Consider the following 27,076-nt stretch of genomic DNA (forward strand, 5'->3'; position numbering starts at 1 on the left):
AATCACCTTGATATTTTCTATTGAATGAGCTACTAGAATTTTGTTGGGATTGCATTGCCTCTATAGATCACTTTGGGGAGTGTGACATGTTAACAATATTGATTCTTCCAGCTCATGAACATAGTATATCTCCCCATTTATTTAGGTCTTTAGTTTTCCTAATTAATGCCTTTGTAGTTTCCTTGTATTCTTGTAGATCTTACATTCTTTTGGTTAAATTTATCCCTAAATTTTTGACATATTTTGATGTGCTTGTAAATGGAGTGACATGGGTTATAAATCTGTGTATGTGAATACACATATGTATTGAGCCCATGACTATGTTTCATGTGCAGCATAATTCAAGCACTTGAACTGACAGAACAACAAATGGAGTCATACACTAGATAGCACCCTAAATTGCTATAATTATTGGCCACTGTATATGTGCCAGATCAAATGAACAACAGAATCCTCTAGAAGATAAATATAAAAATGGAAACATTGTCTTTCTGCTTTGGGTATGGTTTTAGGTTTCTCACCTTTAAGAATTAGTGTAAATTACTAGGTATACAACTGTTGGGTCAAAGATTATACAAATTTTAAACTTTAATAACTATAGGCACTAGTATAGGTGTATGTAGGAAATGTCCATACACATTGTTTAACACTGAAAAAAAGTGAAAAAACCCAAAAGTGTGACTTGAAAGTGTTGTTTAAATAATCTTAGGCAGAATTCAGTGCTTTAAATATCTTTTTTCTCTTAGGTATTTTACAGAGGCTAGATACTAACTCCAACGATATACTATTGTTTGAAATATTTTGACGTCACAGAATTATAGGACATACTCTTAAACAGCTTCCATTGAGGATGACATTGCTTCTTTAATGATGGATTGGAATTGTGATAAAGTGTCATTCAGAGTCAAAATTGACAAAAGAGAATGAAAGAGCAATCCAAGTAAGCTACTGTGTCAAAATTATGTGATTTTTTTTTCAAACAACTTATAAACTGGCTTTGAAAAGAATTCTACTATAAATATAATAGATTTGAACTAACATTGCCACAGGTTGCCTAGAACTAAGAAATATCTCACAAATAATTTATGTGAAACAGTCTGGTGTATCAAAGAGCACTACACTAAAAAAAGGAAATCCAGATTTTATTTCCAACTCTGACAGCATCTACTTGCATGAACCTGGTATCTGAGAGTGATTTTCTTTCTTTTTTTTTTTTTAATTTAATTTAATTTTATTATCATTATTATTATTTTTGTCTTTTTTTTTGGCATTTCTTGGGCAGCTCCCACGGCATATGGAGGTTCCCAGAGCTAGGGGTCGAATCGGAGCTGTAGCCACCAGCCTATGCCAGAGGCACAGCAACACAGGATCCGAGCCGCGTCTGCAACCTACACCACAGCTCACGACAACACCGGATCGTTAACCCACTGAGCAAGGGCAGGGATCGAACCCGCAACCTCATGGTTGCTAGTCGGATTCGTTAACCACTGCACCACGACGGGAACTCCTGAGAGTGATTTTCTAACAGAAAAGTAGTCAATTCAATTCAAGTTCCCAGTCCAGCTCCTCTGAAGAATCCCTTTGGTTGCAGATAACTAGACCACTTGCTACAGATTCTGATTCTGTTGTTCTAAGGCAGATGAGTCTCAGGAATCTGCATTTTTAATGTCCTATGTGTTTTTGATGTTTTGTGGCAACAAGTCTGTGGACAGACATTGGGGGATTTGGGAATAAATAATCTTTATGATTCTAATTCTGAAGTCTTAAGATTCCGTGAAGACAGTGTAGAAAAATGGATATTCTACATCACTTCTAATCAGTTTGTAATGATCATAGTTGCTGCTGATTATAGTAAAAGGAGGATTCCTTTCAACTTAAATAATTATTGAAATAATGAAAATAAGAGTCCTTAATATCAAGTTGTTAGTACAAGCAGCAATGAATAAAAGCATTCCATTGTTCCTTACTTGCAAATTCTCAAGAATATTGACAGTTTTCCATTCCCTCCTTTAGGGATGAAGAAGAAGAAAAAAAGATGAACTTATTTGGAATTCTACATACTTTGCCCTTTAGAATTGGATGGTGTTACTGAAAGTAATATGGATCCCAGCACATTACAATATATAAATATCAGACCTGAATATAAATGTGCAGTTCATCTTTGGCCTTTGGGATATTAAAATGCTTGATGAACCACGGACACACATTAAGTTAAAAAAGAAAGAAAGGTGCCACTCTAAGTTATGTTATGAACCCACCAGGAAAGAATGGTGTCTTATTTGGCATCCTCTATAGCACTTAGTGTGTGTTGAAGTTCAATAGCCATCCAATTTTAAAAAATTCTTAGTATTTATGATCACAAATTAAGTTATGCTGAAAATTAGTACTTCAGAGATAGGTAATGGCTATTTGATAGGGAAGTAGACAAATTTGATACTACAGAGTATTTTACTCATAAACATATTCGTAACTCTTTATATCTGTTATTTGTAGTTTATGTAATTAACTCATTTAATCTGTAAAATAAGTTCTTAATCTATATTTTATTTAATTAAAGCTTGTAATTCAGTTCATGTATAAACTTACCTACATATTTAAGAAAAACATCTACCCTTTTCTTAGAGTGCCCCCACTTCTTTTTTCTCTTTTCTTTAATCATCCCAATGTTCTTACCAAGTAGGTCTCTACCTCTTATCACAAGATTCATGCTCTTATTTGGCTAAGAAACCCCCAGTTCCCACTGTGTCACTTTCAATAACTTGACAATGACTATCACATTTCCATCTCTCTTTCTCAAATCAGTTTTATTATCTCCTACTACAAATGTGTCTGCTTCGATCTCCAAGTCAGCCGCTATGGATATGTATCCTTTCCCTGGGGCTAGGCTTCTCATAAACTAGCATTTTATCATGACAGCCTTATTTTCCAAATTTCTTTTCTCCTTTCATTCAAGGTTCACCTCCCTTCAAGAAAACTTCCACATTAAGAAAAGCAAATGCAGTCACCTCCATGCCAGTTCTTTCTCCACTCTTACAGAAAGGGGGTATTTTATCTACCTTTCAGCTAGTTTAATAATGACATGGGAAAGGACCAGGATTATTATTACACCAAGAGCCTACTCAGTATATGACATTGTCAGAATCTGAGCATATCAAGAGGTAAAACACAATCCTTGACAAAAAGTAGTTTAAAATCTGTTAGGTGTCAGGGTGGAGAAGAAAGGGATAGATAACAATACTGCAGAGCATGAGCTAAGTTCGCATTAGAATAGACAGAAACGTAGAGTCATAATTTACTCATTGCAACTCAGATATACAGCACTGTGCTTATACACACACACACAAACATGACTTTTCTTTAGTTGGTTTCATTAGGTTCTGATGCTTTTGTTTTCACTCAGCAACTGAAGTTTTTCAAAAAAATTAACTTACCCATCTTAATGTAACTCAGTCTTTTCTGATTTCACTCTAAGTAAGCTAAAGGCTGTTTGGGAGAGTTACTACATGAATATATGTGTTCTTCCTTCTTCTGGTTTCTTTCCCCAGTGATATCTGGTCAAAGCTTTTGTGAGCCATGGCAGTAAAGGGGCTCAAGTTTTCAAGTGAATGTCACTACCGGCTTGCTCTGAGTCACAGCTGAGCTCATCACTCCTGCTTTGAAGGACTTGGTTTCTCTCTTGCTACAGCTACCAAGAGTGACATTGCCCTGGGGTGAGCAATGCCTCACGATTGGTTTTGGAGAGCTGGGTCAGCTTCTCCACTGCAGGTCACCCACTTTGAGCCTTGATGACACAGCTGACACTCTGAAACTCAAAGTTCCCCCCTTTAAGTTGTTCTCTTGCAATTTCTTAGGTTCTTTCACCCCCAAGGGGATTGCTACAGAGGCTCACTAACTCACTATCAGATACCTTTTGCTCGTCCTATGATGCCACAAAGGAAATTCTGAGTAGCACTTACATCTTAGACTCTGGACGGTCAAGAGAAAGATGTAGGAGGAAAGAAGATGGGAGAAAAGAGAAAGAGGCTTATCAGGAAAGAGCTAAGAGGAGTTGAGCTTGATGACTGCAGGGTTAGAAGAAGGAAGTTACAGGAATTAATATGGGGCCACATCAACAAGCCTGTATGCCTTGCTAAGTATTTTGGAATTTATCCCATATATCATGATTTTCAACAAGAAACTATATCCACCCACAAAGGCACAGGGGGAAATTAAAGCTCATGGGTAGAAATTATAGATTAGTATTGAGGTCAGAGACCAAAGGCCGAAGTGATAGCTACAGGGAGATCCCCTGCTTCAGGATAGGACCAAGTCAGCATTTCTCAGTTTTGCATCATAACTACCTGGAACATAGTAAATATTTAAAACAAAATTTTTTTTCTTGAGTAAATGGAATGGTTTATTGATGGAAATAACAAAATTCCATTGAAAGTCTTAAAAGAGATGGTGCTTTCAAGCTTTCCACAGAAAATTGGGCTCTAGATTCAGAGAAATAATGGATTTGGGGGGGAATGTGAGTACACTCAGACTCCTGTTAAAAACTTATGTGATTTCTATGTAAAAAAGTCACATCTTGTAATTCTTCAGGGCCTTTGAATAAGGACCAGAATGGTTGCGGCTCTGAGGACAGGAGGCTTTATACTGCTTGTAGTTTAAGTCTATTGGGAGACTCTTCAATTTATTTGCTATCAGTTGGCACATATAACATGTAACCAGTTGAAGCCAGTTCAGCATAGAGCTGCCTTGCTCATGGAAGCCAGCAGCGGCACAAGAGCATTCCAAGTCCCTCTGCCGCCCATTAAGTCATGTTCCCCTCAGCCTCATCCATTTCTATACCCAGGGAGTCCAGGTTGAAACAATCTTAGGAAACATTTATTTATTTTGTATTTTTAGGGCCACACCGGTGGCATATGGAGGTTCCCAGGCTAGGGGTCTAATCGGAGTTGTAGCTGCCAGCCTATGCCAGAGCCACAGCAACGCAGGATCTGAGCTGTGTCTGTGACCTACACCACAGCTTATGGCAACAGTGGATCATTAACCCACTGAGCAAGGCCAGGGATCAAACCCATAACCTCATTTGTTTCCACTGTGCCACGACGGGAACTCCAGAACTCTTTCTTTCTGCAACCAGGTACCTGATATTTTATACATATCATTTCATTTCATTGACCTGACAGCCTATGTTATAGGTATTAGCTATCTTTAACTCCATATTTCAAGAAAGGAAACAGCCTCAGAAAGCTTAAATAACCTATCCAAAATCATTCTTTTAAAAATTTGAGAAGGCCTATCTCATTCCAAAGTCCTTGGCCCACTGGTAGCATCCTTGAAGAAAAACCCCAAGGTCACATTTTTGGAGAAGTCTTCAAATGGCCCTTTCATACTTATTGTTATGATTACTGTTTTCCTTCTCTGAGCACCTATACCCACTGTTCTATTCTCTTACACAGACGTGAAGATAGAAGTGCTTCAGAAATAAGAGGAGATGCACAGAGACATAAAATTGGAATGTAGTTTCTTTTTCTTGTGGCAAGAGAGCAAGAATTTGAGGTACAATATTGCATCAGAGTACTTTTTTAATGATCAGCAGACTTCTGGTATTCTCTTCTCAAAACTGGAAGTCTGGTATCAAGTATCAAATGTCGAGGTTTTTGTTTTTCCTGTCTTAGATCAAAGTGATTCACAAATACAGGTCAATCTTCTACAAACTCTTTCAAGTTGTTTTTTTAAAAAAGCACTGACTTGCAGAGGATAAAAATAAAATAGGATTAAGATTTAGAGAGAGAAAAACTGGCTAATAAACAGAAAATAGTCACCCCTTTCAGAGTTGAGTTATAAGCTTAACTAAATGTTCTCTCTACAAAATCTTTAAATATGTTGAGGCCAAAGTCATACTAAATAAAATACACCAAGGGTCCTTTGGTGACTGAATCAGGTTTGTTGCACCCTACATGCAACAAGCCAAAACGCAGAGACGCCAAGGTTTGCAGTGGAGAGGAGAAAGAAAGGAATTTTTCCCAAAGCAGCAAAGTAAGGATCTTAGATCTGCCTCCCCAAAGGCAAGGGGTAGGGGTATTTATAGGATAAAAAATAAAGTGAGGGGCAGTCTGAGGGGTGGGGATCATGGAAGGCATGGGGAAACGCGGAGAAATGTGATTGGAAAAAGGTGCTATAATTGGTAATCATTGCCCTGTGCAGGTGTAACTAAGCTACCGGCTTCTGCAGGTTCAAACACGGAGGCACTTAGCACAATCTGAGAGTGGCGTTTTCAGCCCTCTGACATCAAAAGCTCCCTGAGCAGACACTGGCGCATGCTTAGTTGGAGGATCAGTGTTCTTATCCAGTCTTAACCAGCCTCACTCGAACTAGACAGAGCTGACTCCCATTTCTGGGAAACAGCTGGGGCTACAGTGCATGCAGTTTGGAGGATGTGCAAGTCCTAACAACAATTAAAACGACCTTGATTAGTAAAGACAGATGAAATAGATCTGACTGATGATTACCCAAGGTTTCACTTTACCCTCATAACAGTCTTCTGAATGCAATTATCTTGGGACAATCCTATCTTAGAGAATCTGTGTATGTTCAAAGGCGGGGGGAGACAAGCTGGATGGATAACTTATTGGAAAGAATCAGGGAGAGACCATAGAGACGGATATAGCTCTGACTAGGGAAGAAACAGACACCCATCAAGACCCCAAATGCTCTCTCTCCCTGCTCCTCTCCCTCTCCCCTTTCTCTGTTTCTTTTTCACATGGGCAAAATAGAGTCATCACAGGCCTGACTTAAGTTCAGAAATCCCTTAGACTCACTAGATTTCCCCAAATGCATTTTCAAATGCCAGAAAGAAGCAATACCCAGCCTCTGTCCAATCATCTGCAGTAGGTGGATGGGGCAGGAACTAGCCACTCTGGAAGCAGCCTGACTCTCTCATCCCTTTGGGGCATCAGAACACTTGCCCAGAGAGCTTGAGGGCTAAGTTAATTACCTTAGGAATTTGTTTATTATCTATATATTTGTTTATAATATGCTATAATTAATTCCCAATGGTCAGAGAGACTAGTTTTCCTTTCATGTCAGCAGTAACCACTAAACAGTGAAAGGATTCAGTTTGGCATAGTTCTTCAAAAGATACACAGAATTCTTCAATCCACTCCCACCACTACCACACATCCACCGTCTCCACATCCTCCCTCCCCTGTCTGTCACCTCCCGACAGACTACATCTGAGATAACTGTAAACACAAAGAAGTTATCATTGGCCTGATAGCAAAGAAGGTAATAATACCTCCCTCTAGCTTTCTTCAAAAGGATGTTGTTGACAGTGAATTCACTACTGTTTATTGAGTACTTTGAGTTTCTCAGGAGATAGTCACTGTATAAATACAAGGTATTATTACTATTATTACTATGTTTAACATGTGGTTAATAGTGGGAAATTTTTTTTTACAGTCCCAGCTGTAAACTATAGCTGTAAATTCTTTCCTTCTTCTTTAAAGCTGTTCCAGAGGATTTGAACAATGATACTACAGTAACAATTCAAGTACATCACTGTGCCTAATGAATAACAGCACTCTTGATTAATGGCACTTGTTCAACATCACACTGACAGAAGTATGAAGTGTTAAAAAAAAAAAAACAAAAAACGGAGTTTCTGCCTACTGTGATTTTTTTCGCTATAAAAAAAAAATAGGCATCAGAGCTGAATTTTTTTCGAGCTGGATTTTTTTTATTATTACCTTTTCATCTATTCAACTGCTGTTGTATTTTTTTCATTCAACAAGTATTCTGCTTTTGTCTCACGCTGGTACTTGCTATCAGAGGGTTATCACTCAAGAGATCTGCCCTAGGACCTGCCAAGCATCTCAGCAATCAGCAAGTCGGCTGCTACCCTAGCCAGAGACCTCTACCCAGGGTGAAAAAGGAGGAGGGTGGGAAAGGGAAGGAGGGCAAGCGTTGCTGACAGGCACACACTGGTCACAGCTGACAAGGAATAGCCAGGTGCTGGCAATATCTATCACGGAGCCATTGGTGAATTGTAGGTGACTGGAGGCATACTTCACGGTGCTGTATCAGAGTTTATGTATTTTACTAACCTTATTTCATTGGGTTGAAGCTATACAGTTTTATGGGTCCCCCAACCCTCTACTAGTTGGAAATAAATTCCTCCTCAGCCATATATCAGAGGATGACACTGACTGTTGGCCCATCTCTCTGGGCAAACGCTCTGCCTGTATTTCTTCTTTTCTTTCAGCCTGGAGGTAGGGTGCAGGGGTGTGGAGATGGGAGTGTTTCTGTATGACATGCAGGAGGGAAAAATCTCCGTAGTTCAAGGTGAGGGGGGAAGTGCAACCCGAATGCCAGCTTTAGCCTCTTGTCGCATCCTGTCTTGCAAATTGTTCATTCCGCTGGCGATTTGAATGGTTAGCACGATTGTCAGCTATCTCTGCACTCCAGCTTTTCTCTCTCCTGGCAGGAACATCTGGGACACAGACTTTACAAACAGTAATAATAACCCTACTTTAGCTTTCACATTTTTGCAGTTGTTATTATGTCATCATGGTAAATGACCATAATTGACCCCCACAATGAAATGTTGCCAACATTCATATGAATAGAACTGCAGTCGTGCAGGCTAGCAGGCATGTGCTTTGCAAATAAAAATTTTGCTGAATAGCTGAAATCTCAGGTTCGTTTGGGGACCTGCGTATTTCAGAGTTATAAGAGAAAATGATTTGTTTCTGAAACAGAAGAGTGCTGCACACAGGAACCTAAATAGGAGGTCAGGGGTAAGTATTAAAAGGAGATTTCCAGAATTTGCAGGAGCCCTCGTGTCTCTGGGGGCTGATGTTGATACACAGTGATGAGTCATGAGACTCCACCTGAGCATGGAGATCTTCTAATTCTATTTCTCATTAAAAGGGCACACACAAAATACACATACACACACAACCCCACACACACAATTCAACCATCTCTACCATCCCAGAATTATCTCATCTCTTCTGACCTTCTCCAGAACTGGCCTGAAATGAGGACATAACAAAACAGTGAAGAGGCGACAATGCCCAAACACATATCAATTCTCTGACTATAACTGTGCATTTTAATATTGTGCTCAGGATGCAATTCCAGCTAAATTAGTTGTGACAATTTTCACCTGATGTGGTTGAGAAATCAAGATCATTTCAAGATGGTTTTCTCAATAAATGAATGAATGGGTGAATAAATGAATGAAATCTATCTGCTCCTATTTCTAAGAAACCTATTTTAATCACAGAATGCCTATTTTTTTATTAGGCTCTCTTTTCTCAAACCGGGCACATTGCCCTAAAATAAAACAACCCAGCACAGAAAGCAGGGACCTTGAAATTAGCTCTATATAGATTTATGTAATCTAAAGAAACCTTGCTGGTTCAGTCACTGTCATCCAGAGCCAGTTAAAATTACTCACACAGGATTTTGAAACCTGCCCCCAAAGTCTTCTCTCAATTCTTCCTCATGTTCCAGAAACAAACTTCTCTCCAGTTCTGCTCTTCTACTTAATGAAAACTCCTTTAGGGAGAAAAACCAGCAGCCTCACATCATTCTTGCTATATTAAGAAAGATCATGACATTTTCATTACAAACATAATAATAGAAATTATTCAACTATCCCTATGATTTACAAATGATAGGGAAATTGAGAAAGAACTTTGCTTGGCCAGTTTCTTGCATTTTTTTTTTCCTTATTACAGCCACACCTGTGGCATATGGAAGTTCCCAGGCTAAGGGGTCGAATGAGAGTTGCAGCTGAGGCCTACGTGACAGTCATAGCAATACGGGATCCGAGCCACAGCTTGCAGCAATGCCAGATCCCTTAAGCAAGGCCGGGGATCAAACTTGCATCCTCACAAAGACAATGTCAGGTTCTTAACCCCCTAAGCCACAATGAGAAATCCAGTCTCTTGCATTTTAAGAATAAGTTTCCAGGAGTCTCCTGTGGCAAAAAGAGTAATCTCCCTAGGATGACCTAGAGCAGCCACAGGATAGACTACATTTGCCTTTGGACCATTTCCACCTTCCTAAAAAGTCTATCTTCTTGCTGCCCTATTGACTGTGGCTTCATTTGGTCAGTGGCCCCTTAGAAGGGCTCAAAGCCCCACAGTATCCTCTACTCCTTCCTATTCCCCTTGACAAGCAGAATTTCTCCCTTTTTTCTCAACTCAATCCAAATGTCTCCATTGCAATGGTGTGGCAAGGTTGATATTACCAGAAAACTTATTACCAGAAGGCTCTTTTTCACTGGGCTGTGAAAAGCTGTAATTCTCCTAATAAATATTTTCAATTTTTAAAAGGAGTTTATTAACCCAACTCAGTATTTTATTTTTTAAATGGAGAGATGAACACATTTTGTTCAGGGAAGATTTGTCTACAAGGCTCCCCTGAGTCTGTGGTGGCATGCTAAAAATAGCACCTTGGTACTCTATTCCTGAAAAGCTCCCTGACTTGGATTTGAATTTCAAAGTTCACATTCAAGCATCTTAACCTTTTTTGTTTTACTCTAAAGTGAGTTAAAAACAATTAGAACAATGACAGAGGCCTATAACTTTTCTAAGTTGCATTGATTGGTTCTCTCTTTCTCTTCCTATTTTTATCAGAACAGTAGGGAGCTAGGAAGGGAGGTCCTGAAAGGACAGGAACTAGCCTGACAAGTAGTCACTCTGGGCAGTAGAGGGGCTCCTCATGTTATCTGCAAGTGGAGAGAAGTATGTGAATTGCTTATGTTGAAGTTTTGAAGTTTTTGCTTTCTTTTTTTAACTCAATGGTATAGTTTTGACTAGGGAAGTAGTATTAGCCACACCCTAAGTCTGGGTGATCACCTCTCTTTCTAGGGGGGAGGAGTCTTTTTCTCCTCAGCTGGCCATAGGTGGTCCTTCTTTGTGTTCTTAGTAGCTAGATCACTACATTAGTAAAATATGCAAAGAAAATTAAGCTTTCCTTTTATATATTTAAAAGATGCTCATTAACCCAAATGAATATTGTATTTTTTAAAATGTGTTGTCGTTTTCTATTATTGAGTTAATCTTACTTATTGAACATCCAACTATGAGTTATATGTGTGAAAAATAGTATCTCTTACTATCTTCCAGTTTAATAATACCTTTCATTTCAAGGTGGTCCTTTTGGGGGCACTTGTTTAGTCTTTCACAGTTCTTCCTTTGTCCCTGAATCACCCTAGGATAGCCCTAGAATATATGGAAGATGGGTTATGTTCCTTTGTTAGAGGTGGGGAAGGGGGAGAAAGTAGTGAATTTGCAGCCACAGCTCCTTGTGTTGTACTCTTCTTCTAGTCCCAAATACCTATACTTTGTAACCCCTTCCTTCATGTCCCGCACCTCATGCTTCCGTGATTATCTCAGCCCCTCTCTCTCCTCAATAAGGCTTATGGATACTTCTGGATCATTTGTCTGCTATGTGCAGCCATGAGAAACCTGGAGTATCATCTCATGTTTATTTAAATAAACATGTTCTTGGTATCGAGCCAGCCCTCTCAGTTAACCTTGGCAATGTGAGGGTCTGGGTACTCGTGTGGCAGCACCTCACAGGGCATCTGATGTGGTCAGACTGGCACAAGCCCAGCGAGGTGATCACTTTTTATCAGCAGGTCCATGCCCAGGAATGCAATTCAGGACTGTTCAAGCCTCACCATCCTCTAGGAAACCAGGCCATCCGGGTCCCTATTTAAGGGATAAACTAACACCTTACCACTAGTCTCTGCTTCATTTGAAATTGTTCAGAATCTGTGCTTTGTTACTCATCACATAAGGTTTCCCTACTGGGTAAGTCATTTAAATTTTTGACCAGCAGATCAAAGAATTACTTAAGCAAAAAAGAATCAAAGACAGACACAGACTTAAATGATGCCACTGGAGAGTTCCTACTGCTACGTTAACGAACAGTCTTGAGTGTAGTTTTCAGTAGCTATGATGCATCCTTCACTTCTTTGTACTACATGTTCATTAGTTACCTTCCAAATTCTTTGTTCAAATAAATACATTGGCAGCAATAAACTAACAAACCAACAAATATGTCTTCTACTCTGTTTATGGTATGCACACTGAGGAATATGGAATGACTGGCCAGCAGGCGTCTGCCGTACAGCACAGAGAACTATACTCAATTTTCTGTAATAATCTATGTGGTTAAATCTGAAAGAGAATGGATGTGTGTACATGTATAACTGAATCACTTTGTTGTGTAGCAGAAATTATCACAACATTGTAAATCAACTATATGTCAATACAACTTTCAAAAGTGAGGGGGAAAAAAGGATCTGGAATAAATACCTGAGTTCACCTAAAGGCTTGTATCCTCCCCTTGGGCAGTTCTAAGACAGGCCACTAGCACAGATATAATAACTAAGATTCCTTCAGTTTTTTCTGGCTGTTTCTACCTCCCCATCTTCATTCAAAGCTACTCCTCAATTCTGACCCAGAATGGGAACTCCAGATGTGTGTGTCCTGCTGCTGGCTGGAACTTCTCTCTCTTATTGTCTTTCCAATTCCCCTTGAGTTAGAAGGGCTCAATTTTCACCACTTAATGGAATATTCCTTTCCATTGCATTCATGGCACATGATAAAACTGGGAGTTCAGTGAACATAGGAAATCATTTTCTTTCAACACTTCTCTGGCTTTTAAGATTGTTTTCAAACTAGGTGCTCCAAAGTTCTAAATTTGGTAGAGAAAAGCTGATTATTGGCTTTTTATTTCTCTTCACATTCTGCCTACTTCATGCCTAAGGTTTCCAGATAAAAATGAATGTTTCTGGATGACTAGAAGGGAAGTCCTGTATATAAAAACACACAAGAGGAAAAACACAGTGATATTTTAAAACAATATCATTTCTGCTGCGTACAGTTATCATGTCTAACTAATGCTTTCTCTGCCATCTTCTTAGGTGGCTTTCAGAAGGGATTTCCTCAGAAACTGTTATGATAAATGAGAATTTTCCCCAAAACCTCTCTCAGCCACAGTTCCCAACCCAAGTTTTAGATGATCGTTAGTGAGTCTGAGAACTTGATGCCCTTGTCTTGTCAGTAGATTATTAGTGTCTCAAAACACTGGGAATATCTTGTTCATGTCTGAACCCTCAAAAACATAACATAAACATCAGCCATTGGTTGAAATTAATCCAGCTTTATTAAGTATTTCTGAAAATTGAAGGGAATGTTCTCCTTAGTCTGATAATCTATTTTATTTATTATTTTTTTTCTCTTGTCTTTTTGCCATTTCTAGGGCTGTTCCCAGGGCATATGGAGGTTCCCAGGCTAGGGGTCTAATCAGAGCTGTAGCCGCCGGCCTACACCAGAGCCACAGCAATGCAGGATCCAAGCCGCAACTGTAACCTACACCACAGGTCACAGCAACGCCGGATCCTTAACCCACTGAGCAAGGCCAGGGATCGAACCTGCAACCTCATGGTTCCTAGTCGGATTCATTAACCACTGTGCCACGACAGGAACTCCTGATAATCTATTTTAGATAATTATTATTTCTCTAGTATTTCAAAATATATTTTTTATTTCTCTGTATGTACTGGATCATCTAAAGCCCATGAATTTCATACGCTTGACACACCAATAATACACAAATTGTTATCCAGCCTAGATCTCTTCCTTGAACTCCAGACTGCATGCCCAGTCAACTACTGACCTCTCCACAGGACAGTCTAAGACTGAACACCTGAACTTCCCCTTCACTCCTGATCCTGCCACAGTCGTCCCCATCTCTTAGATAATACTTTGGACCTTACAAAATCAGGACAAAATTTTTACTTTGATTCAACAGCCCAGATATATTTTCAATAAGCCTCCAGCAAATTAGAATTGATATAATACTGGTAATGATCATAACAGCCAAGAGATTATTGATTATGTCCCAGATATTGTTCTAGTCACTTATGCAAGTTCCTAGCTAGAAAATACTTTTTTTCTTTTTTTTTTTTTTGGTTATGGGTATGACTATTATTAGGTTGGAGCCAATGGAATGCGAATGAAAATTATACATATACATGTAAATTCTGAATTGCCTCCAACTTGAGACCAAGTTGCTTTTCCTGGACTTTCACTCTTATTTCCATGAGTAGGACTGTTATAAGCCAGCAAGCCAGACTTCAACTTTATAATCAATGGTTGAGTTACAAGATGAAAGGAATTCAGGTTCCAAAAAGTTTGGGTTTCACAACTACTCACCACTCTAATCTGATACATTACATTACAGATAAATAAACTTCTATTTAAGACTGCTGGATCTCCTTTTTATAGGAATATAGCATTTACCCTACTTAATATGCACAGTTTACTGAGCAACTCGGTTTCTGAGTTGAAATGATTGTAGCTTTAACCAGGCACTGTAGAATTTTATTTTTATATCATCTTTTACATTATAAAGGAGCAAATTTCTGTATTACATCTGGACAGCTGGTTGCCAATCAGATCCTTGCTCTTACTTCCTTTCCCAACTCCTACCCAAGTTGGAAGAAAAATGATATCCAAAGTGACACGATCACATTGATGATAACGATGTATCCAATACATTCTAATTATGATTACTACTGGGCAGTGTTCACTACTCAATTTCTAAAGCGAAGCTACATTTCCCAATTTTTCCATTAATTCTCAATCTCTCAACCTGACTGCGAAAAGTGGACTGCTGTTAGCTCTTGTAGCATTCACCAATAAAGGATATTTTTGCATCACTAGACACTTGCAGTCTTCTCTCTTTGTTCCTCTTGTGCTATGTGGCAAAGAACAACCTGTAATAAGTTGCTCCCACTGCACTACCAAAAATAAAATATTCTTTTCAAATTAAATACTTTCATTTCAACTGTGATAATGCCAAATATGGCACAAATAATTTAACAGTTTCAACCTTAAAGTCTCCCCAGAACATTGAATTCAAAAGAGTATTTAAAATTCAAAGCAATATTCCCCTGGGGGAAAGCAGTCATTCTTTAGAAAGACCCTAACAATTAGGGATAGATCCCACCCTTCCCATGTCTACTGCTACCACCACACCCCCTTGTTCAGCAATCATCCTTCAGTGTCTTTTCATAGTGTTTATGGTTAGCACTGCTTATTTGGAACTCAGCATGTGATTATCATCATTGTTTATCTTTCTGAATGCAGGTCCTGTCTCTACACTTAGCTTGTTAGATGGGCACCATGGGATATCATCTGATGGAGCCCCAGGACTGGTGATGCTCTCTGTAAGTAATGCTCTTCTCATGGAGCCAGTGTTTCCTAGAAGCAGGACTGGGAAGGCACACTTGAAAAAAAAGAGGACAACTTTCTCCACTAAACACACACACAAACACATACCTATATAAATTATTTGGCGACTACTAAAAGTTAAGGAGGCCCACAATAGCTTTGGGTTTGTTGTTGTTGTCATTTTGTTTTTCTGATGGACCAGTGTTTAAGCTTATTCTGTTCCCCGTAAGACATCTCTCGAATAGTAGTTTTCCATTTAGTAGGCAATACTTGAATTTAATGATCTCAAGAACATGAGATCAGAGGACTGTTACCTAATATCTAATAAGGTATGGGGAGTATTTTATAAGAGTATAAGTTTAGGTAAAGTTTTCATTTCTACCTATGTTCAAGTGGAAAATATTTTAAAAGATCCTTTCCCCAGGTACTCGCTGATTCAATTATCAAGTTTACTATCATTTATTGGTTTGTTTACTTTATCAAAAATTTATGGTATTCATCTCTGTAAATAATATAGAGAATGATATTACCATAATATATCTCAAAGTCTAAAAAGGACATGTACCCACATGACCTTTTTAACAGATGTCAGTTTTATATAAATATCATTGTAGAGGCAGAAGTCAAGCTAAGTCAGACAAAACAAAAGTAAGTCAACAATTAAAAACCTATCTGAAGGGCACTTTTCTCTCTCCCTCTCTCTTTTTTTTTTTTTTTTTTTTTTTTTTTTTGCTTTTTGCTTTTTAGGGCTGCACTTGTGGCATATGAAAATTCCCAGGCTGGGGGTCGAATCAGAGCTGCAGCTGCTGGCCTACAACATAGCCACAGCAGTGCCAGATCTGAGCCACCTCTGCCACCTATACCACAGCTCATGGCAATGCTGGATCCTTAATCCACTGAGCGAGGCCATGGATCGAATCTGCGTCCTCATGGATATTGGTCATTTTCATAACCCAATGATCCACAATGGGAACTCTGGTACTTTTCTATTGTAGTTGTTCAGAACAGTCTCTTTAAGGTTAATTTCATAATTCATCAGAGAGACAATATAGCAAAAAGGTTAAGGAGAAAGGCTGTGGAACAACACAGCCTGGATCTGAATCTCACTTACTAGCTGTTAAAACAAGAGCACATCATTTCTCTGTACTTCAATTTCTTTCACTGGGAAAAAGTGGAGGGGAAAAGTGTCACAGGATACTTCTGAGGATTGGGTAGATGAATGCGTGCAAAACATGGGGCACACAGCCAGACACATGGTTAACATGCAAAGGATATTAGCTATTATATAGAGATAGCAAGTATGCCAGATAAATCAAGTGGTGAAATCTCCATTTGACTTTTCATTTTCTGATGAGAGAATGTCAACCAACATTTTTGTTCTATTTGAAGATTTAATTCCCTCTTGTCATCTCCAAGTGAGTTCCACTTTAATAAGAAAATAGCCTCAATAAGTTAAAATGCACTGGAAGAGAGAAAGAAATCTGTTGTGATTCTTCTTTCTCCAAAAGTATTACCAAGGGTTTTAAAAAAAATTATTCACACTTAATATTGTATTCCACTACCTACAGCTTCACAGTCTGCTGGAGGCTAAATCAAGGGATAAGCCCAGGGTTAACCACAAAACAAGAGAATGACCCTATCTCCCATTGGGATGCTCTCTCCCCCTTACTAGAGGTCTATACCCTGTCCCATTTCTACACTCTCAGAGGTCATCCAAGCTTGAAGAATGCTCAATAAGAGGTTAATTTGGTGTTATTCCTTCAAGTATAGTTGCATTTTAATAGAAACTATCTAGCAGTAAAACTTCTTTGGCTGGTTTTGTGGGGACCTGCTGTTTCATCCTCCAACAACCTACCACACTTTATCCCCATGACGACGAACTTCACCCTTCTCCACCCACCATGTCCTCTATGATCCTGCCTTATGATCCAGGAGATGGCATTTGTCCCTGGATAGACCAGTATCCCATCCATGAGATTTTCAAACTTGGGATAGAGAGGAAGAGCAGTTTCTCTCCTGGGTTAAAAATCTAAGATATTAAACTTGGGAAGCTTTGGTGGCCAACTTTACATGACACAGAGAGAGCTAGCATATCAGGAGAAAGGAGCATGACACTGATACCCACAGACTAGAGACATAAAAGGGTGTGGGAAACATTAGAGATGCTGATTACACAAGATTTATTTGGAGGGGTGGTAAGGAAAGTGCACCAAGCAAGTTTTTCTGCACTTTCAGCTCCTCTGCAGAGTCTAGAAAACATCTCTTGTGCTGCCCTTCAGATTTCTCCTGACTTAATTTATTTTGCCAGCCACACTATGGCTACTGGTTCAATGCCATTCCATCATCTTCCTAAAGCTTCATTCTTAAGGCATCACACAGAAGGCCAAAACTCTACTTCTCGTTTCCTACTTGGGTACTTGGGTACTTCTGTGATACCACAGTGTGGGAATCTGTTCCCTATTCCTGAAATCACCATATGGAAGCCCAAGGGACTTAGTGCCCATAGAGTCACCATTGACCAATCAAAGCCAATATATCGGCTATATCCTTTTGTCCCCACGTGTATTTCAGGAAGGTTTCAGGGAAGTTGAGCACCAGTCACCCAGATCCCTAGTGTGAGTAGGTTGGCCAACTTAATAACTCTTCCTTGAATTGTCTTTTCACCCTCCACTCCCATTTCTCTCTCTCAGGCCCCATATCCCTGTTCCCTAGCATCATTTTCCCAGATAAACTCTAAGGAATCCTTTGTGCAAGGCCCTGATTTTGAGGGATCCAGGCAAAGACACTCAGGATTCTTTCAGAAAACTTCTTTTAGGTTAATTTTAGTCATAACTAATTGGAATGGGTTTAAAGACTTGATTTCTAGTCACAGGTAAATAGCTAGCACACTAACTGTGACTTTGGACATGTTGAATGGTAGGTACCTCAGTTTATTCATCAATAAAATGGTAGAATTGGGTTCATTCTAAGATTTCTCTCATTTCTAAGATTCTATGATTTAAAGAAAAGGCTTCATGGCTCAGAGAAATGAATCTCTAGTGCTGGGAGTGCAGAGACTGGAGCATGAAGTTTCTCCTGTGTTTCTAGTCCCTTAGTGTTCATGTTCCTATAACACCAGGTCAGAACTAGCCCTGATTTTCATGGGTCCTAATCCAGGACACCAGGGAGGAACTGGTGATGGTGGTTACACGTGGGAGTGGAATCTATAAATTATTTCCCCAGGATATCTGAATCTCTCAAGCTGTTCCAAAAGAATCTTTAGATTATTCTTGGTGTAAAATTAATTATATTCTCATGAAAGAAAGTCAAATCATGAAAAAAAATTCTATGAGAAGTTTTTGGAAGTCTCTTTTATCTGTGAAAAACTGTCTCAGAGGATTCTGGAACGTTCTGGCAACTTCTCTTGGTTTCAAGATTCTTAAACTTAAGATTTTGCCTTCAGTGCCTTTCTGTCTTCCTCTTACATCACACATAAGACTCTTTCCTTGGGGCCTTGAGTTATTAAAGTACACACATTCCCTGGTGGATTCTAGCTAGGTATTCAAAGCACCTCTGTCACCTTTAAAACTCTGTACAGTGAGGACCTTGTGTATAGCACATATACTCAAAATCTTATAATAACTAATAATGGAAAGAATCTAAAAAGTTATACATATATGTATATATAACCAAATCATTGTATTATACATGTGAAATAAACACAACATTGTAAAAATTTACTATACTTCAATAAAAAGCAAAAACAGAAATTCTGCACTGTGAATTCAAATCTTAATTCCTAGTCTTTGGTAACAATTGGTTGCTCTACCACTTCTTTCTTTTTTTTATTTTATTTATTTTTTATTTTTTATTCTTTCCCCCCGCTGTACAGCATGGGGGTCAAGTTACTCTTTCATGTATACATTTTTTTCCCCACCCTTTGTTCTGTTGCATATGAGTATCTAGACATAGCTCTCAATGCTACTCAGCAGGATCTCCTTGTAAATCTATTCTAAATTGTATCTGATAACCCCAAGCTCCCGATCCCTCCCACTCCCTCCCTCTCCTGTGGGCAGCCACAAGTCTATTCTCCAAGTCCATGCTTTTCTTCTCTGTCTACCACTTCTTTCTTACACTTAAATATCTCTCCAAAGATATAATCAGAGAAGTAGAGAATGCAAAAACTTACCTGGTTAAAACAAAACAAAACTCTTTTTAAAAATCATCATCTTAGGTGTTGGAAAAAAATACAGATTAATGACCTAAATAAATCAAAATAAGTGGAGACCTTACTAAAGGCAGATTCCTAATATCCCAAGCCATTTTGAAGAGTGAGAGTACTTGACAGGCAGTGAAAATTAACACGGCAAAATCACAGTAAGGAACTGAGGTCAGGCAGCAGAGGACTTACTTAGTTTCACCTAGTGCATTTGGGCAGAAGAAAGCTGATATGGAGGGATATTTAAAAATAGGACAGAGAGAATGACTCTATAATCAACAGTGTCTAGATGATCACTGTTTCTGGATAATAATGAATCCCAAATTTGTTGTTCGATCCACCTTAGACCAGAGAGATTTATAAAATCCTCTTCATTTAATGGCCTTGAGAAGGCAGTGACTTGTGGCAAAGCTTTTTGGTGGAGCCCCTATTTTATTAAATGTTTATTGTACTACCCAATTTTGCATGAATTTGAACAGTAGAAAATAAAACCAAAATGACCAGAACATCTTAAATGCTGTTGAGAAATATGTTTGCTTTAGAAACTAAACTGAGAAATCACAGAAAATAGACAAAGAAATTTTTGCAAAGCATCTATCAGCTCTGATTTTTAAAAAATAGCTTTGGAATTTAGAAGATCAAAGGAAAATGCAGTTGAAGCTGCTGCTATGTATGGCCCTTGCTGGCTTTCCCAAAAGACAGACCAGTCACAGGTCTCAACAGAGCAGGGAAGTGGGAAACAAAATCAAAAAGAGGCAGATTCCTCTTTGATGAATGTATCCAGAATTTTGCAAACTGAAAAACATCTAGAAGGAAACTATTCTCATTTCCACATCACTTTTAGCAGTGTCCTTTTGAAAACTCAACTACTATTTTGAATTACATATAAAGGTGGGGGGTGGGGTGGGCTCATTCTCTCCACTCACTGGTGGCTTCTGTGAGGCCCTTCCCATGCTTAGTGGACATGGCAAAACCTCTGAACCAGAGAAAAGATGGATTCAAAATGGCTCTAGCCCAATGCCATACCAATTCTGTCCAGGTTAGCACAGCCTTGAAAAACAAGTGAGGTGAGGGCTCCACTCTCTAGAGTATTAATTTGTGGTGTTGTTGTTCCTTCCTTTCTTCCTCCCTTCTTCCCCTATTCCTGGCACCCCCATGTCTCTCACTTTCTTTCCCTTTTTTTTTTTTCTTTTTAAACTGTGGTAAACACGTTTAACATGAGATTCACCCTCTGGAATGTTTAGTGTCCAATATAGTGTTGTAACTAAACTATGGGCACGAGGTTGGACAGCAGATCTCTGGAACTTATTATTATCTTGCATGATAAAATTTATGCCCACTGAAGAGCAACTCCCCATTACATTTTGATAGTTTATAGTAGGTGATGAAAATGGAGAGGCATTTCCTATTGAAATATTATGAGATATTATGGGACAAAAACGCAAAAAGATTCTATGTCTAAAAACAATGGATTGGGTCATTCCTTGCTCTAATATTCATAGCTATAAAACATAAAAATTAGCCAATTATGGAGTTCCCGTCATGGCTCAATGGTTAACAAATCCGATTAGGAACCATGAGGTTGCGGGTTCAATGCCTGGCCTTGCTCTGGGGGTTAAGGATCTGGCGTTGCTGTGAGCTGTGGTGTAGGTCGCAGATGCGGCTCGGATCCTGCATTGCTGTGGCTCTGGCGTAGGCCCATGGCTATAGCTCTGATTGGAGCCCTAGCCTGGGAACCTCCATGTGCCGTGGGTGTGACCCTAGAAAAGACAAAAAAAAAAAAAAAAAAAAAAAAAATTAACCAATTATGAGAACTTGATGACTGAGTATATATATATATTTTTTCCCATTTGTCTCTACTACCAGATTCCCATTCCAAAAGTTTTCAAGTAATCTTTTCCCTTTAAGGAAACAACTGGTAGAATATATTCTGAGATACATCCTGAGGCCTATTTTCCTATAGAACACTAGGCATTTCCCCTCGGGTGAAAGAATGGCAGGGCTGGTGCATCCAATCCAGTATGACTAATCCTGTGTTCTTTTACTACTGACTTTAGTTCCCAAGAAATCCTTTTATGTGTGAGCTTAGAGAAATTATCTCATTCCTCTTGGCAATTGCTCTCTTGACTTCCTGTTGAGTTACACATTTCATCATAAATTGTCCCTCACCAGAAAGGGGATCTTTTAAAACAGGAATTTTCCAAGTTATTGAAATAATTATAGGAAATGGTTACAAGGTGCTAATAACATTTCCGAGGTGTTTACATCCTATACTCTGCAAAACAAATGGTCATTCCAAAGGCCAAAAGATCGAGTGCTACAAGTCCAAAGGCATTTTGGTGCTGAACTAAATCCTCTGAGAAACAAGGGGACTGGCTTATTCTTCAGCCCACAAAATTTATCACACTCCAGGGTGTGTGGCAAGGCAAATAACTTTATTTTCTGTGTTATGTATTTCACTGAATATGTCTCTGTCCCTAAAAGGATATTAGTTTTAAAGACCCTAAAGATTTTGAGTCCCCTAAGACTTTGACATTTCAAGATATATGCAACATGCCCAGGTGACAGAACAAAATCTGTATTTTCCACAGAATTTTAAATCTATTGCTTCATCACCTTCCCAGATTTACAACAACAGCATTTGTAATAACATTTATAAAGTGGACCTAGAAGTTACAACACTAAGAGACTCGGGTCCCTTATTTCCTTTTCTTCTTGACTGGGCAGGGAGGGGGATTTAAAGAAGAAAGTTGATTAACACAATTAACAAATTTGTTGAAAGAAATTTGATTAACACAAGCCTTGGGATTCTTTTGATTTCATACGCTCCCCCACCCTTGCTTCAATGTCAATTCAGAAACTTGGCTGTGAGGAGAAGGTTGTTAAACATTAAAGAATCTGTCCCGGTTTTTTGAAAGCCCCTGCTGTTCCTGTTCAGGCACTCAATTTGAATCTTGTCCGACAGGATTCCTGAGAAGCCAGGCGAGAGCTGGCTGGAGAGAGGTGACCAAGACTTTCAGTCTTTCGCAGCTCTGCTGGAGAACGAAGCCAACAGCAGCGGGACTCCTTTCCTGCCACTCAGAATTGAGGTGGGACCACCTGGGGTTTCCAGTTTTAGAATATAACTCTTTGGGCAATTAGAAAATCTCTGAGCATCCGTCTCCCCTGGCATTTAGGTAAATTAATAATATTAAGCATTTCTAAAATAGGAAGTGGGTTATAAGATACGCCAAAGTACCACAAGCATAATTTGCTCAGTTACCTTTTCCTCAGAGGAGCCTCATCAAGGTACAGACCTACAGCATTAATGCTTATGTGCTCAAAGCCCTGAAATATCTATTTCCCATAGATTCAAGACAATGAAACTTCATTATCATGCCCTCTTATTTAACTCCCATGCCCAGGACAACGATTTGTTTTAATGTCCCAGTCTAAACCTCCTGCAGCAATATTTTTTCAGGTAATAACTTCCATTCATAGTGCTAACAGCTCTTGAATTCTCAAGTCAGTTTGTCCATTAGGATCCTCTTCTTTGACTTCCTAAACTTTACACCTTGCCACATGCAGTTCAAAATAAATTTTAAAAAAAAAGTACAAATGTTCCTCATGACATTTGGGATGATTAGATAAATCTAAAATCAACAGGATCTTTGTTCCCAAGGTATATATATTTCTTCTGAGTATTCCATAAACAAGAATAAAAAAACACTTTTAAAGTTTCCAAAAATTTAAAACTCTTCTTATCTCTGATTGATATGATTTTCTGTTCTTAGAAGAGAAAGTTACTTATTTATCATTTCTAAACTCTTAAGCTTCTCAGCCAGGTTCCTTTACAGCCTGAAATATTATGGACAACAAAGGCTAAAATCCTTTCCTGATATAAACCAGATAACCTTACATGTGCTTAATTGGAGCTACATAGCAGTACAGTAAAATAGAGTGACTGTGAGATAAACAAAGTTAAAATGGCCTGGATTTGACTGTCAAGTCATTACTTACAAGCTACTCATCCTTGGGAAATTTTTTTCATCTGAAAAATGGGATAATAAAATTACCTAACTCACAAAGTTGCTGTGAAGATTAAAGATTTTAGCAGGCATTTTTAATTGTATCTCTGGATATCAGTTATCATTTCCCCCTGGTCAAAGCAATAATTGCCATGTAGAGCCTGTGTGGTTCCAGGGAAGATGATCCTACCCTCTGGCATGTGACCCAAACTAAGGAACCAACATACCTATCCATATGTACCCTCTGGCCAGAGAGAAAATGTTATGGGTGGTTTGAACCAAAGCAATGCTCAGGACTTCTGTTGACTATGTCAGGACAAAGAAATGCTTTCACCAATTATACAAGAAAGAGAAATATGCTTTGGAGACTTTTGACAACCATCTTAGGACCACATGGAAACCAACAGAAGAGTTGAACTGTCAAGTGTACCATTATCGAAGTCCAACTCCACCTCTGATGGTCCAGTTATATAACCCAATAAATTCCCCTGGTTTAAGATAGTGTGAGGAAGCTTTATTATTATTTTTTTAAACCAACATGTTAAACACATACGGGCAGTGACTAAAGGTGATTTTGTTTTGTTTCCTCTAGTCTTTGTACATAGAATTTAGTGGGTGAAAATTTACCCCCATGGCACTGTGAAAACTCCAGTAGCCTCTTCAGCTCACACTCAGCTAACAGAAAATTCATTTTGAGTCATAAAATATAGTTTCACTTCAGAAATATAAATTTGCAAAAAGTTTAAGATATTAGGCAATCTTTCAGTCATCATTCAGAAGAAAGCCTTCTCCTCTTCTCTTGTCTCCAATTGCCAAGCCACCTGCCTCCTCCACTCACCACCTCACCTCGTGAGTTATAGATAATGGAAGGAGCAAGATGGAGAGAAGGTGTGGAATGACCCTTACTTGACTGGTGGATGGTAAAGTAGTATCTGGCTTTCTGCTGTCTGGGCCAGGCATATCAGGACTCTTTCTGACTCTTTCTTTTGGGACTCAGTCATGAGCTCTTCAGAAGCCCCCATGGGCCCCTCTAGATGTAGCTTCCATGACCACAAAAGGCACTTTAGGTTCACCTTCTCTTCTCCTCATCAGCTTCTTTTTCCCTGGCCATCCATGCCTCAGAGTTTTCTCTGTTGGGATTCCCAAATAATGTTTTTTGTTTTGTTTTTGTTTTTGTTTTCTTTTGCTTTTTAGGGCTGCAACTGCAGCTTATGGAAGTTCCCAGGCTAGGGGTCAAATTGGAGCTGCAGCTACTGGCCTGCACCATAGCCACCGCAACGTGGGATCTGACCTGCCTCTGCGGCTTACACCACCGCTCATGGCAATGCCAGATCCTTAACCCACTGGGCAAGGCCAGAGATCAAACCTGCCATCTCATGGATACTAGTCAGATTTGTTCCCACTGAGCCACAATGTGAACCCCCCGAAATAACTTTTTAATGTTGTAAAATCACTCACAAATATGCAAATTTGGAAAAATACAAACTCATATTTGAAAACATTCACCTGCCACCAATTTGTAATGAAAAAAAAAAAAAATCATGAAGTAGTTCCCTTGTGTACAGTAGGCTAAGGATTCAGCATTGTCATTGCAATGGCTCAGGTCACTGCTTTGGCATGGGTTCGGTCATTGGCCCAGGAACTTCCACATGCCATAGGTGTGGGGGGAGAAAGAAAAGAAAAAAAAAATGAAGACAGTTACACAAGTCCAAATGGCCTGAAATTAGGGGAAAAAAAAAAAAAAAAGACTGAGCAAACAGGTAACTAAAACTAAAACAAACCAAACTACTTAACTACTCATGAAACATGGCAAAGCTGCTCCCTTGGTTTACCCAAATTAGTGAAAAATGAAAAAAATTAATAGCTAGGAATATTCATTTTAAATCAGATTGAAGCTTTGACTTGCTTTTGATGAAATTCCCTGGCACCATCCATGAGGTGGCTATGTGATTCTAAGGCCTCTGCCTGTGCCCTTCTAGACTTCACCTGTCCTGCTGGACCAGGGCTTCCACTTCTTCAGTAGCATTACCCTCCCTAGAGACATCCCTTCCTCTGAGCCACTACTTGTACAAGTCATTTCAGAAGCTCTAGTATTCCCTGAAATGTACACTTCTGCTTACAAGCCAACTCTCAGCCAAAAACACATACCATTCTCTTGCAGGTCAACAGATAGAATTCTCATCTGCCAATATCAATATTTCTTTGGTTCTACTTGGGTATCAGGTTATCCCTAAAGTGTAGTTTTAATGTTTTCCTTGGGTACCATGCCCTTCTTTTGGACACCAAAAGTGAGGCGTTTTGACTCACATCTCTTCATCATGTAGCTTAGTGGATTTTTTAGCAGGGAACCCAGAATCTAAAATATCCATGGGGGCAGGCACACAAAAACTACCAGCTCCTTTATTTTGCTGGTACAGAAGCAGAAACAAGACAAGTATGGTCAATATTCTTAATTATTGTCATATGAATGAATAATCAATCCCATTAAAATATTCATTCCTCCAAATCCCAATTTTAGCTAACTTGAATTTAGGATAGAGTTCAAATGTGTACTTAGATTTTCCAATGATGATTCCCTTCTAATCACAAACTGGGATCATTTTCTTGACCAAAGCATGAGGGAGGAAGGGAAACTAAGTGCTAGTGTCCCCATGGATTTTATGTTCTTAGAAACACCCTTGCTGAAGTTTTACAATTGCCCTGCCCTTTGTTGACCACCTAGTACCTATATCCCATGGCTCCCATTCTTACCAGCAGAAAGGTTCTCAAAGAAATATCCATGAAATCTCAGGGCATTCTGAAGCCACCCTTCCTCTCTCCCCCATCATCCATGCCACAGCATCTACAAACCCTTGGCAGACTTCACAAAGGGCTGCACACCAGGAGAGGGAAGGTAATGATGTGTGTTTGTCTTACGGGTGTGCTCACATTTCAAACTTGTCTACAATTCCAGCAAATGAAAGGAGTTGTTAAACCATAACAAAAGCTAAATAGAAAGAAACGTTAAACTGTAAAATGAATAAAAACTGTCATTAGGTGTAACCTAAACAGTCTGTGTGTGGTTTCTGGGAATGACAAGTAAACAATAAACATTAAATGTTGTCAAGTAGCTTCAACAAAAAGTGTTTCCATACATGTGCAAATAGGGAGATCTGCCATCGCCAGCGCCAAGCACAGGAGCTTTGTGGGCAATCACTTGGGTATTGAGTAGAAAGCCCTCAATCTGCCAGATTTGCCATTTTCCTCCTTCTGTAAGGTTGACAGGAATTCTCTCCCTCTAATTGAATATCCACTGGCCCTTTACACTCTTTTTAGCTCTTATTTAGCAGAATTCTTGAAGGAATTGAGGAGAAACTAGTCCCTTTTTAGATTATCTTAGAGGCAGGCTTTTTTTTTTTTTTTTTTTTTTTGAAGTCAAAGAACACAGTACCAGCATTCATAACATGAATTCATAATAAAAATGGAACTCTTCTGCCACTCTAAAATGACAGGGTCATGCAAAAATCAACACCTGAGCAATTTGTTATTTTTCCCTTTCCATGAATCAGAAGCCCCAGACTTCAATGCCCACCCAGACCAGGCAATTTACATAAGTGATTGCAGGGCTGGGTGCAGGGAGG

The 27,076-nt window shown here is 39.1% G+C and overlaps 1 long non-coding RNA gene across 1 annotated transcript in view; it reads left to right on the forward strand.

The window, feature by feature from the left end:
- LOC146405630 (uncharacterized) overlaps window positions 1-23,953 on the forward strand; it is a 141,985-nt gene extending 118,032 nt beyond the window's left edge. Inside the window, exons 3-4 of the long non-coding RNA XR_014838255.1 lie at window positions 15,168-15,247; window positions 22,415-23,953. This is a non-coding gene — a long non-coding RNA (uncharacterized LOC146405630). The remainder of the gene's footprint in view (window positions 1-15,167; window positions 15,248-22,414) is intronic.
- Window positions 23,954-27,076: the final 3,123 nt, after the last annotated feature.

The sequence above is a fragment of the Sus scrofa genome, chromosome 2, assembly GCF_054392235.1.
Source record: "Sus scrofa isolate SSC_HxYL_T2T_F1_AM1 chromosome 2, Sscrofa_HxYL_maternal_Yorkshire_Landrace_v2.0, whole genome shotgun sequence".
NCBI classification, from domain to species: Eukaryota; Metazoa; Chordata; class Mammalia; order Artiodactyla; family Suidae; genus Sus; species Sus scrofa.